The sequence below is a fragment of the Taudactylus pleione genome, unplaced genomic scaffold (genome assembly GCF_031769625.1).
Source record: "Taudactylus pleione unplaced genomic scaffold, aTauple2 ptg000125l, whole genome shotgun sequence".
NCBI lineage: Eukaryota > Metazoa > Chordata > Amphibia > Anura > Myobatrachidae > Taudactylus > Taudactylus pleione.
The window spans coordinates 4,794,112-4,806,958 of record NW_028284527.1 but is presented as its reverse complement, the minus strand read 5'-3'; positions in this window follow the sequence as shown (position 1 = coordinate 4,806,958).

Genomic DNA, 12,847 nt, shown 5'->3' with positions numbered 1-12,847 from the left:
ACCTCCAAGGTAAGTTAGCTCTCAGCTCATACATGTACTGTTATCATGCAGTACATCAATTTGTTATTATATGACCCAGAGTGGGTGCTACTATTATGTAGCAATAATTATTTTGGGGTGAGCGTTTGGGAGTGGGGCCCCCGGGATTGTTCTGGCTGGACTTGCTCATGGCATCACCACTTAATTCACATAGAATATTTTTTCACTTTTCTATGCGTTTGTGTATTATTTATGTCATTTTAATTCTTTTACATCTCATTAACACTTATTGATTTATCTTTACGCACCTATCCTTTAACACTTCACTATCACCTTTTTTCCCCTTTTCGTGTGATGCCCTGGGGATGGTCCTTGGCTGGAATTTTTTGGGGTGCCTTGCTTCTCGGGCTGCCAGAATATGCACAAGATTTTGAGCAGGCTCCATGACAAAAACCTCTATGTGGCAAAAAATTCAACTCTTTCTTTTGTAGCCAGTGATAATGTTAGGATTTGCGGTATTGTCCAGTTGAGTAATGCTGCTTCTGCCTTGATGGCAGGTAAAACTTGGCTTGTTTTGGCCATGTAGCAGCCTTGGGGCCTGGTAAGCCTAGGCAGGTTGTGGCCTGTGAGTCAAAGAATAAGATGCAGCCTTTGGGCCAGGTAGCAGCCTTAAGGACTGGTAACCTTCGCTGGTTGCAGCCTGTGGGCCGTGGAACAAGATACGGCCTCTGGGCCATGTAGCAGCTGTGAGGGCTGGTAACCTTAGCAGGTTGTGACCTGTGGGGCGTGGAACAAGATGCAGCCTCTGGGCCGTGTAGCAGCCTTGAGGGCTAGAAACCTTAGCTGGTTGTGGCCTGTGGGCCGCGGATCAAAATGCAGCCTTTGGGCCATGTAGCAGCCTTGAGGGCTGGTAACCTTGGCTGGATGCGGCCTGTCAGCTGTATAACAAGATGCGGCCTTTGGGCCGTGTAGCAGCCTTGAGGGCTGGAAACCTTGGCTGGTTGCGGCCTGTGGGCCGTGGAACAGGATGCGGATTTAGGGCCATCTAGCAGCCTTTAGGGCTGATAACCTTTGCTGGTTGTGCCCTGTAGGCCGTGGAACAAGATTCAGCCTTTAGGCCGTGCAGCAGCCTTGAGGGCTGGTAAGACTTGACTAAATGCAGCAGGTGAAGGGCTAGTGCCACTGGAGAGACACAGGCATTACATCATCACTCCCATTATGACTGTTAGGATTTGAGGTATTGTCCAGAAGAGTAATGCTGCTTCTGCCTTGAGGACAGGTAAAACTTGACTTGTTGCGGCCATGCAGCAGCCTTGGGGGCTGGTAAGCCTAGGCAGATTGTGGCCTGTGAGCCGAAGAACCAGATGCGGCCTTTGAGCCGGGTAGCAGCCTTAAGGGCTGGTAACCTTGGCTGGTTGCAGTCTGTGGGCTGTGGAACAAGATACGGCCTTTTTACTGTGCAGCAGCCTTGAGGGCTGGTAAGAATTGACTAGATGTGGCAGATGAAGGAGTAGTGCCACTGGAGAGAACACAGGCATTGGTTCACATGATTGCGTACTGTAGTGCGACCTGTGCCGCTGGGTTGACACAAGCAGCGTATGCTAGATTGTGGCCTGTGCCGCTAGCTTGACACAAGCAGCGTAGGCAGGACTGCGCACTCCTGGACACAGAGTGCTGTCCGTGCCGCATAGATTACACAAACGGCAGGTAGATGGTATGCGAACTGTGCTGCCTGGATGACACAAATGGCAGTATAACAATCTAGACAGGAGAACTGGAGCTAGACTGGATAACAGGAGACAATGCCAGAACCGTAAATACAAAAAACCTATCAACTGCATCAGAGCAGCATTTGCACCAAGAGGAAATAGATGCAGAAGCCAATCCAGAAAGAACCTGAAATTATGGATAGGAGGCAGGACGAGCTTCAGTGAATGCTTGCCCGGTGTTCGCCTCGTCCTACAGTCACAGTGCAGCGGCTTGCGACAATGACATTACAATGTCACTCCCATTATGACATCACATTGTCACTCTCATTGTGAAATCATATTGTCACTCTTATTATGATATCACATTGCCACTTCAATTATTATGTCATATTATAACTCCCATTATGACACCACATGGTCACTTCCATTATTACATTACACCACCCCCATGAAATCACATTGTTAGTCTCATTATGATGGCACATACTCACTCCCATTAAGGCAACCACATTGTCTCTCCTGTTATGATGTCACATCATCACTCCGATTATTACGTCACATCATCAATATCATTGTAATAACACAATCACTTCCATTATTACATCACAGCATCAATCCCATTATGACATCACATTGCCACTCCCAATGTGATGTCATAATGTGATGTCCTTTTATGACATCACATCATCACTCCCATTATCACACCCATTGTGACATAAAAAATGTTACTGCCATTATTACGTCACATTGTCACTCAAATTATTAAACCACATTAGTACTCACATTATGACATGTCATCATCACTCCCATTATAATATCACATTGTCACTCCCATTTTGACATCATATTGCAACTCCTACTGTATATTTATTTCTCATTGTTACTCCCATTATGATATCACATTGTCACTCCCATTGTGACATCATCACATTGTCACTTCCGTTATGACTTTACATTGTTAAATACATTATTAAGTCACATCATCACCCCCATTTTGACATCACATTGTCACTCCCATTATGACATCACATTATCACTCCCATTATGACATCACATCATCACTTCCATTATGATATCACATTGTTAGTCCCATTGAGAAGACACATAATTACTCCCATTAAGACACCACACTGTCACTCCTATTATGATATCACAACATCACTCCTATTATGAGTTCACATTGACACTCCCATTAATATGTCACGTCATCGATCCCATTGTGATAACCCATAATCACTTCCATTATGAAGTAACATTTTTATTCCCTTCATTGTGTCACATTGTCACTCCCAGTTTTACATCACTTTGTCACTCCCATTATTAAACCACAATTGTACTCCCATTATGACATCACATTGTCACTCCCATTATGACATCACATTGTCGCTTCCATTATTACATCACATCATCACTTCCATTATGATATCACATTGTTAGTCCCATTGAGAAGACACATAATCACTCCCATTAAGACACCATACTGTCACTCCTCTTATGATATCACAACATCACTTCTATTATGAATTCACATTGATACTCCCATTAATATGTCACGTCATCGATCCCATTGTAATAACCCATAATCACTTCCATTATGAAGTAACATTTTTATTCCCTTCATTATGTCACATTGTCACTCCCATTTTTACATCGCTTTGTCACTCCCATTATTAAACCACATTAGTACTCCCATTATGACATTACAATGTCACTCCCATTTTGACATCACATTGCCACTCATCTTGATTTCTCATTGATACTCCCAGTATGACATCACATTGTCACTCCTATTGTGACATCACATTGTCACTCTCATTATTACACATATCACTCCCATTATGAAATCACATTGTTACTCTCACTATTACATCATCACAATTCCCATTGTGATAACACATAATCACTCCCATTATGACATAACATTTTCACTCCCATTATTACGTCACATTGTCATTGCACAACAATGAAAATGTTTCCAATGTGAAAATAGTTATTTCTAATTGATTTTAGCATGCAAAGAATGAATATGACATTTAAAACTCTCACTTAGCTCTGAGTTCTGAGATATAGCCCATTTATGATGATGTAGGGGTAATCCTAGTGAAGTGGGCAGAAAGGAGAGAATCTTACCAGCAATCTGCATTCCGCGCAGAGGGGGCGGGGCCTAATGACCTAGTTAAATGAATCAGTTATTTGTTCCCTCCCCTATTCAAATATATGCGATTCACAGGATTACTCACAAAAGATAACTGTGGTGCACTGAGTGACAAGCGTAGTGAGCGATTCCACCAAGACATTTCAGCAATGGAACAAAGATATCAGGGTATGAGAATCACTACTGTTGGACAGTGACAAGAGATGCCCCAGAAGAGGAGTACAAGCGACAAGCAAAGAGAAAGCACCCCCCATGAATAGGTCCAAGGGAGTAGCAAGGGTGGTTCCAGTGGAAAATGGAAAGAGGGCGAAAGCCAGGATCCCGGAATTCATGGGTGCTGTACAGTATGACGGCTACCTGTTAATTTTATCTCGGATTGTTTGCTCTATATCCTAAATAAGTTACGGATCTGAGATCAGTTTCTACATTTCATGCTCCCTCAAGATGCCCGGATTGCATCCCCTTTGGCCCTCCCTCCTCTGTGATCATCTTCTGTCACCTCCCCTTTCTGTCAGATTGATTACATTCACTTCTCACCTCTTTATTTCCCTCCCCTCTCTATCATTGGATCGGCTCTTTGCCCCTCGCCTCTCTATCATTGGATCGGCTCTTTGCCCCTCCCCTCTCCTTTCTTATAGGCCTCTGTCACCTCCCCTCTTTGATCAGCACTTTCCTCTCCCCTCTCCTCTTTGATCCCCTCCCCCATTCTCTCCTCATTCTGTGCTTCAGTGGAATTGAAATTGACACATCTGAGGTAAAATCCTAAACTTCAATAATAAGGTATGAGTTTAAAAAAAGTCACTGCTTTGCTATGTAAAGTAATGGCCACACAGTGTTATTTGAAAGGTCTTTTAAAAAATATTAGGAGACCTGGATTAATAATAATGGTGGTAGACAGAACATGATTAGTAGTACTCACATTAATATAGGTGCAATGTATATTTGTGAAGTAGGAGCATAGCTGAGAAGGGAACTTCCCATAGGTGTTCCCACTCCAGTGACAGCTGCTTGGAGCAGTAATTGCAGTAATAAGCTGTGCACCCTGTGGAATCTCACTGTAGCACATGTATTCTGTCAATTTAAATTAACTAATCAGAATATATAATCCAATCCTCTCTATAGACTAATAACAATGTCTCAAAGGAGATAAAAGTCAGATCCTAACTGTTATACATAAATACAGCAGTGCCAAAGCAGCCACCCCTTAATGTCAGATAGTGCATCACCGAAACATTCTATTCCCCCAATGGGACCTCAATGCCCAGCGTGATACTGCCAGTGTTTGCTGTTTTTCTCTTCACTTTAGTACTCCCCCACAGGCTGGCCATACCCCAATGGCACAGTTCAGTACAGGGGGGCGATATGACATGCACTCCGGGCACCATGGTTCCATGCTACTCCTCTGAATAGGTCACTATATTAGATAGTACTTCGTATGCTGTATGTTTGTTTCGTATGCTGTATGTTTGTTTCGTATGCTGTATGTTTGTTTCGTATGCTGTATGTTTGTTTCGTTTTGTGTTCTTATTTGTGGTTGATTGAATTAAAACAACTGTTATTTATTTTCTATCAAGAAAATATCAGATTATTTTAAAATAGCTTTTTCACTATGACTATATTACTTATGTACATACAGTATAGTGCAAGTAGTGTAGCTCAAAAAATAGAGCTAGTAAAAACATTCTGAAATCATTTTAGTTTTTCTTGACCTCAAATTAGTAATGTATGACTATTTTTAGAAAGGAAACAAATTTAAAGTATTAACTTGTTGTACAGTGTTATTAAAGATGTGTCCTCATACATCTTTCCTTTTTTGCTTCATTAGGCATGAGATGCCATCACGGCTAAGATGCACCACAACGAGTAGCAATTAGATAGATCCCAAATTTTGTTTTCCTGTAAAATTATTCGTATAAAATATCAGATTAAAATAGCACATTTTAAGAAATATCACAAGGCATGGCTAATTCATAGATTCAAAGGTATGGCACATTTGGCCATACGGCTCAACTTTAGGAAAGGTGTATGTGGACACCTCTCTACTTCACATTGTCACTCCCATTACAACTTTACATTGTCACTTCCATTATTACATCACATTGTCACTCCCATTATGTTATCACATTGTCACTCCTATTGTAAAAACACATAAACACTCCCATTATGACATTACGCTGTCACTCCCATTATTAAGTCAAATCATCGCCTCCATCACATCCACTTCCATTATTACATCACATCATCACTCTCATTATGATATCACATTGTTAGTCCCATTGTGATTACACATAATCACTCCCATTAATACACCACATTGTCACTCCTATTATGATGTCACATCATCACTCCAATTATGAAATTACATTGACACTCCCTTTATGGCACATCATCAATCCCATTGTGGTAACACATAATCACCTCCATTATGAAACAATATTTTTATTCCCATTATTTCATCACATTGTCACTCCCATTATTACATTACATTGTCACTCCCATTATTACGTCACATTGTCAGTCCCATTATTATGTCACATTGTCACTCCCATTATTAAACCACATTAGTACTCCCATTATGACATCACATCATCACTCCCATTATGACAATACAATTTCACTCCCAGTATCACTTCACATTGTCACTGCCATTGTGACATCACATTGTCACTCTCATTATGACATCACATTGACACTACCATTATTTTGTCACATCATCATTACCATGATGACATCACATTGTCACTCCCTTTGTAAATACACATAATCACTCCATTATATCACATTGTCACTCCCATTAAATCATTATTGTCACTCCCATTATTAAACCACATTAGTGAACCCATTATTACCTCACATCTTCACTCCCATTGTGATAACACATAATCACTCACATTACAACATCATATTGTCACTCCCAATATTACATCACATTTCCAATCCTATTTTTATTTCTCTTCTTTTCTCCCATTATGGCATCATATAGGCACTCACAATATTACATCACTATGTCACTCCTACAGTATTTTTGTCTCACTGTTAAGGTGCCTATCCACTAGAAGACAGGCAAAAGACTGCACGATTACGACATTGTAATGTTGCAGTCGTTTGTCAATCTATGATGTGCCTACACTGAACGATCAATCGTTCAGTGTAGGCCCAATCAATCATCTGCAAACATGCTGAACCTTACATTATCGTCAGGTTGACTAGCATGTTTGCACGATGATAGATGTTTAAAAGACCAATTTTTTAAACAATCTGCAAATGATTTTCAAACGATTATCGAACGTTCGAACAATATCGATATCGTTCAATCGCTCATTTTAATCGTCTAGTGGATAGGCACCTTTACTCCCATTTGACATAACATTGTCACTTCCATTATGACATCACATTGTTACCTCCATTATTATGTCATATTGTCATTACCATTAGTAAAACACAATAATACTTCCATTATTAAAATCACATTGTCACTCCCATTAAGACACCATAGTGTCACTTCTATCAATACATTACATCATCATTCCCATAATGACATCACATTGTTACTCCCATTATTACATCACATCATAACTCCCATCGTGATAACACATAATCACTGCAATATGGAATAACATTTTCACTTCCATTATTATGTCACATTGTCACTCCCATTAATATTTCACATTGTCACTCCCATTTTGTTTTCACATTGTTAATTCAAATTACTACATGAAATCATGACTCCCATTAAGTTATCACATAGTCACACCCATTGTAATAACACATAATCACTCCCATTAAAACATCACTTTGCCACTCCCATTATTAAGTCACATCATCACTCCCATAATGACATCACATTGTCACTCCCATTATGTCATCACATTGTCACTTCCATTTTGACATCATATTACCACTCCTATTTTTATTTTTCATTGTTAATCCCATTATGATATCACATTTTCACTTTCATTGTGACATCACATTGTCACTCTTACTATTATTATGTCACATAATCACTCCCATGATGACATTACAGTACATTGCCACTCCCACTGTGATAACACATAATCACTCCCATTATGACATAACATTTTTAACTGCCCATGTTACCTCACATTGTCACTCAAAGTATTAAACCACATTAGTACTCCCTTTATGACATCTCATCATCACTCCAATTATGACATTACATTGTCATTCCTATTATAACATCACATTGTCACTTCTATTAGTACATTACATCAACACTCCCATTATGTCATCACATTGCTACTCCCATTATTACATCACATCATAACTCCCACTGTAAAAAAAACAAAGCACTCCCATTATGACTTTATGTTGTCAAACCCATTATTAAGTCACATCATCACCACCATTTTGACATCACTTTGTCACTCCCATTATGACATCACTTAGTCACTTCCATTATTACATCAAATAATCAATCCCATTATGACATCTCATTGTTACTCCTATAATTACATCCCATCACCGTCCCAATTATGACATTGCATTGTCAGTCCCATTATGAAATCATATTGATACTCCCATTTTTACATCATCAATCCCATTGTGATAACACATAATCACTTCTATTATGACAAAACATTTGTATTCCCATTATTGTGTCACATTGTCACTTGCATTATTATGTCACATTGTCACTTCCATTAATAAACCACATTAGTACATAAATTATGACATCACATCATCTCTCCCATTATGACATCACATTGTCACTTCCATTATTAAGTCACATAATCACTCCCAAGATGACATCACATTGCCACTCCTATTTTATTTCTCATTGTTACTCCCATTATAAAATCACATTGTCACTTTCATTATTACATCACATCATTCATATTATATCACATTGCCACTACCATTGTGATGACTCATAATCACTCCCATTATGACATCACATTGCCACTTCTATTTTGACATTACATTGCAACTCCTATTTTTGTCTCATCATATTTCCCTTTATGACATCACATCATTAAACCCATTATATCACATTGTCACTCCCACTGTGATAACACATAATCACTCCTATTATGATGTCACATCATCACCCCTATTATGACTTCTCATCAACACTCCCATTATTACATGACACCATCACTCCCATTGTGACATAAAATTTTATACTGCCATTATTACGTCACATTGTCACTCCCATTATTACGTCACATTGTCACTTCTATTTTTATTTCTCATTGTCACTCCCATTAAGGCATCACATTGTTACTCCCTTTGTGACATCTTATTGCCACTACTATTTTTATTTCTCATTGTTACTCCCATTATGACATCACATTTACACTCCCATTGTGACATCACATTGTCACTTTCGTTATTATGTCATATTGTCACTACCATTAGTTAAACACATTAATACTCCCATTATGACATCATATTGTCACTCCCATTATGACATCACACTGTTAATCCCATTATTACGTCACATCATAACTCCCATTATGATAACACATAATCACTCCCATTATGATATAAAAAAATTTACTGCCATTATTATGTCACATTGTCACTCCCATTATTACATCACTATGTCAGTCAAAGTATTAAACCACATTAGTACTCCCATTATGACATTACATTATCACTCCTATTTTGACATCATATTTCCACTCATATTTTTATTTCTCATTGTTACTCCCATTCTGATATCAAACTGTCACTCTCATTATGACATCACATTGTCACTCCCATTATTATGTCACATCATTACTCATATGATGACATAACATTGTCACTCTCATTGTGATAACACAATCATTCCAATATAATATCACATTGTCACTCCCATTAAAACATTATTATCACTCCAATTATTAAACCAAATTAGTGCTCCTATTATTACATCACATCGTCACTCCCATTGTGATAAATCATAATCACCTCCAGTATGACATCATATTGTTACTCCCACTATTACAAAACATTTCCACTCCCATGTTTATGTCTCTTCATTTCTCCCATTATGACTTTACATTGTCACTCCCATTGTAATAACACATAATCATTCCCATTATGACATCACATTGTCACTACCATTATGACATCACATTGTCACCCCTATTACTAAACCACATTAGTACTCCCATTATAACATCACACCGTCTCTTTCATTGTGATAACACATATACAGTAGACACTCCCATTATGACATCATATTGGCACTCCCATTATTACATCACACTGCCACTCCTATTTTTGTCTCACTGTTACTCCCATTTTAAATCACATTGTCACTTTCATTATGACATCACATTGTCATTTCTATTTTTAAGTCTCTTCGTTTCGCCCATTATGGCATCACATTTTCCCTAGCATTATTACTTCACATCATCATTTCCATTATGACATCACATTGTCACTCCCTATGTGATAGCACATAATCACTCCACTTATGACATCACATTCTCACCCTTATTATTTAACCACATTAGTACTCCCATTATGACATCACATTACCTCTCCCATTGTGATAACACATATAGGCACTTCCATTATGACATCATATTAGCACAACCATTGTTACATCACAATGCCACTCCTATTTTTGTTTCACTGTTACTCCTGCTTGACATCACATTGTCTCTCCCATTATGACATCACATTGTAACTTCCATTATTATGTCATATTGTCACTCCCACTAGTAAAACACAAAATTACTTCATTATGACATCACATTGTCACACCCATTATGACTTTACATTGTCACTTCCATTATTAAATCACATCATCACTCCCTTTATGATATCACATTGTCACTCACATTATATTATCACATAGTCACTCCCATTATGACAACACATCATCACTCCCATTAAAAAAAATTACATTTACACTCCCATTATTACTTCACATCATCAATCCCATTGTGATAACACCACTCCCTTTATGATTTCACCCTGACACTCCCATAGTGATGACACATAATCACTCCCATTATAACATCACATTGTCACTCCCATTATAATGTCACATCATCACTCCTACTATGAAATCACATTGACACTCCCATTACTAAGTCACATCATTAATCCCATTGTGATAACACATAACCACTTGAAAAATTACATAACATTTTCAATTTCATTATTGCATCACATTGCCACTCCCATTATAAGATCACATTGTCACTCCCATTTTGATAACACTTAATCTCTCCATTATGATATCACATTGTCACCCCCATTGCAAAAACACACCATTACTCACATTATGACATCACATTGTAACTCCCATTGTGATAACACATAATCACTCCAATTATGACATCACATTGTCACTCCTATTATGACATCACATTGTCACTCTCATTATGACATCACATTGTCACTCTCATTATGACATTACTTTGCCACTTCCCCTATGATAACACATTCTCACTCCCATTATTATGTCACATCATTACTCCCATGATGACATCACATTGTCACTCCCATTGTGATAAACACATAAAAATTCCCATTATGACATCATATTTTCACACCAATTACATCACATTGCCACTTCTATTTTTATATCTCATTTCTCCCATTATGTTATCACAATTGTCACTCCCATTATGAATTTACATTGTTACTTCCATTATTATTATGTCACATCATCACTCCCATTATGATATCACATTGTAATTTCCATTTTGATAACACATCATTACTCACATTATGACATTACATTATCACTCCTGTTATTACTTTACAACATTACTCCCATTATGATATCACATTATCACTACCTTTGTGATTACACGTAATCACTCCAGTTATGACATCACATTGTCATCCCATTATGACATCACATTGTCGCCGCTATTATTTAACCATGTTAGTACTCCCATTATGACATCACATTATCTATCCCATTGTGATAACACATGTAAGCACTCATTATGACATCATATTAGCACTCCCATTAATACATCACAATGCATCTCCTATTTTTGTCTCACTGTTACTCCTGCTTGACATCACATTGTCACTCCCATTATGACATCACATTGTCACTTCCAATATTACATCACATCATCACTCCCATTGTGGCATCACATTGTCACTCTCGTTATTACATCACATCATCACTTCCATTATGACAAATCATTTTCACTCCAATTATTACATCACATTGTCACTCCCATTATGAAATCACCTTGCCACTCCCATTATGAAATCACCTTGCCACTCCCATTCCTATGTCACAAAATCACTCCCATGATGGCATCGCATTGTCACTCCAATTATGACATCACATTGCCACTATTATATAAATTTCTCATTGTTTCTCCCTTTATGACATCACATTGTCATTCCCATTGTGACATCACATTGTGACTCCCATTATGACATCACTTTGCACACTCCCATTATGACATCACATTGTCAATCCCATTGTGAAAACACATTCACTCCATTATGATATCACATTGTCACAAACATTATGACATCATCGTCACTTCCATTATTAGACCATTTTAGTGCTCCCATTATTACATCAGATTGTCACTCCAATTATGATAACACATAATCACTCGCTTTATGACATTATATTGTCACTCCTACTATCACATAACATTGCCACTCCTATTTTTATTTATCTTCGTTTCTCCCATTATGACATCACATTGTCACTCCCATTATCACTGTACATTGTCACTTCCATTATTACATCACATCATTACTCCCATTATATCACATTGTCACTCACATAGTGATGACACATAATCACTCCCATTATGACATCACATCATCACTCCCATTAAAATATTACATTGACACTCCCATTATTATATCACATCATCAATCCTATTGTGATAACAGATAATCGCTTCCATTATTACATCACATTGTCACTCCCATTATTACATCACATTGTCACTCCCATTATTAAACCACATTAGTTCTCCCATAATGACATCACATCATCACTCTCATTATGACTTCATATTGTCACTCTCATTATGACATCACATTGCCACCC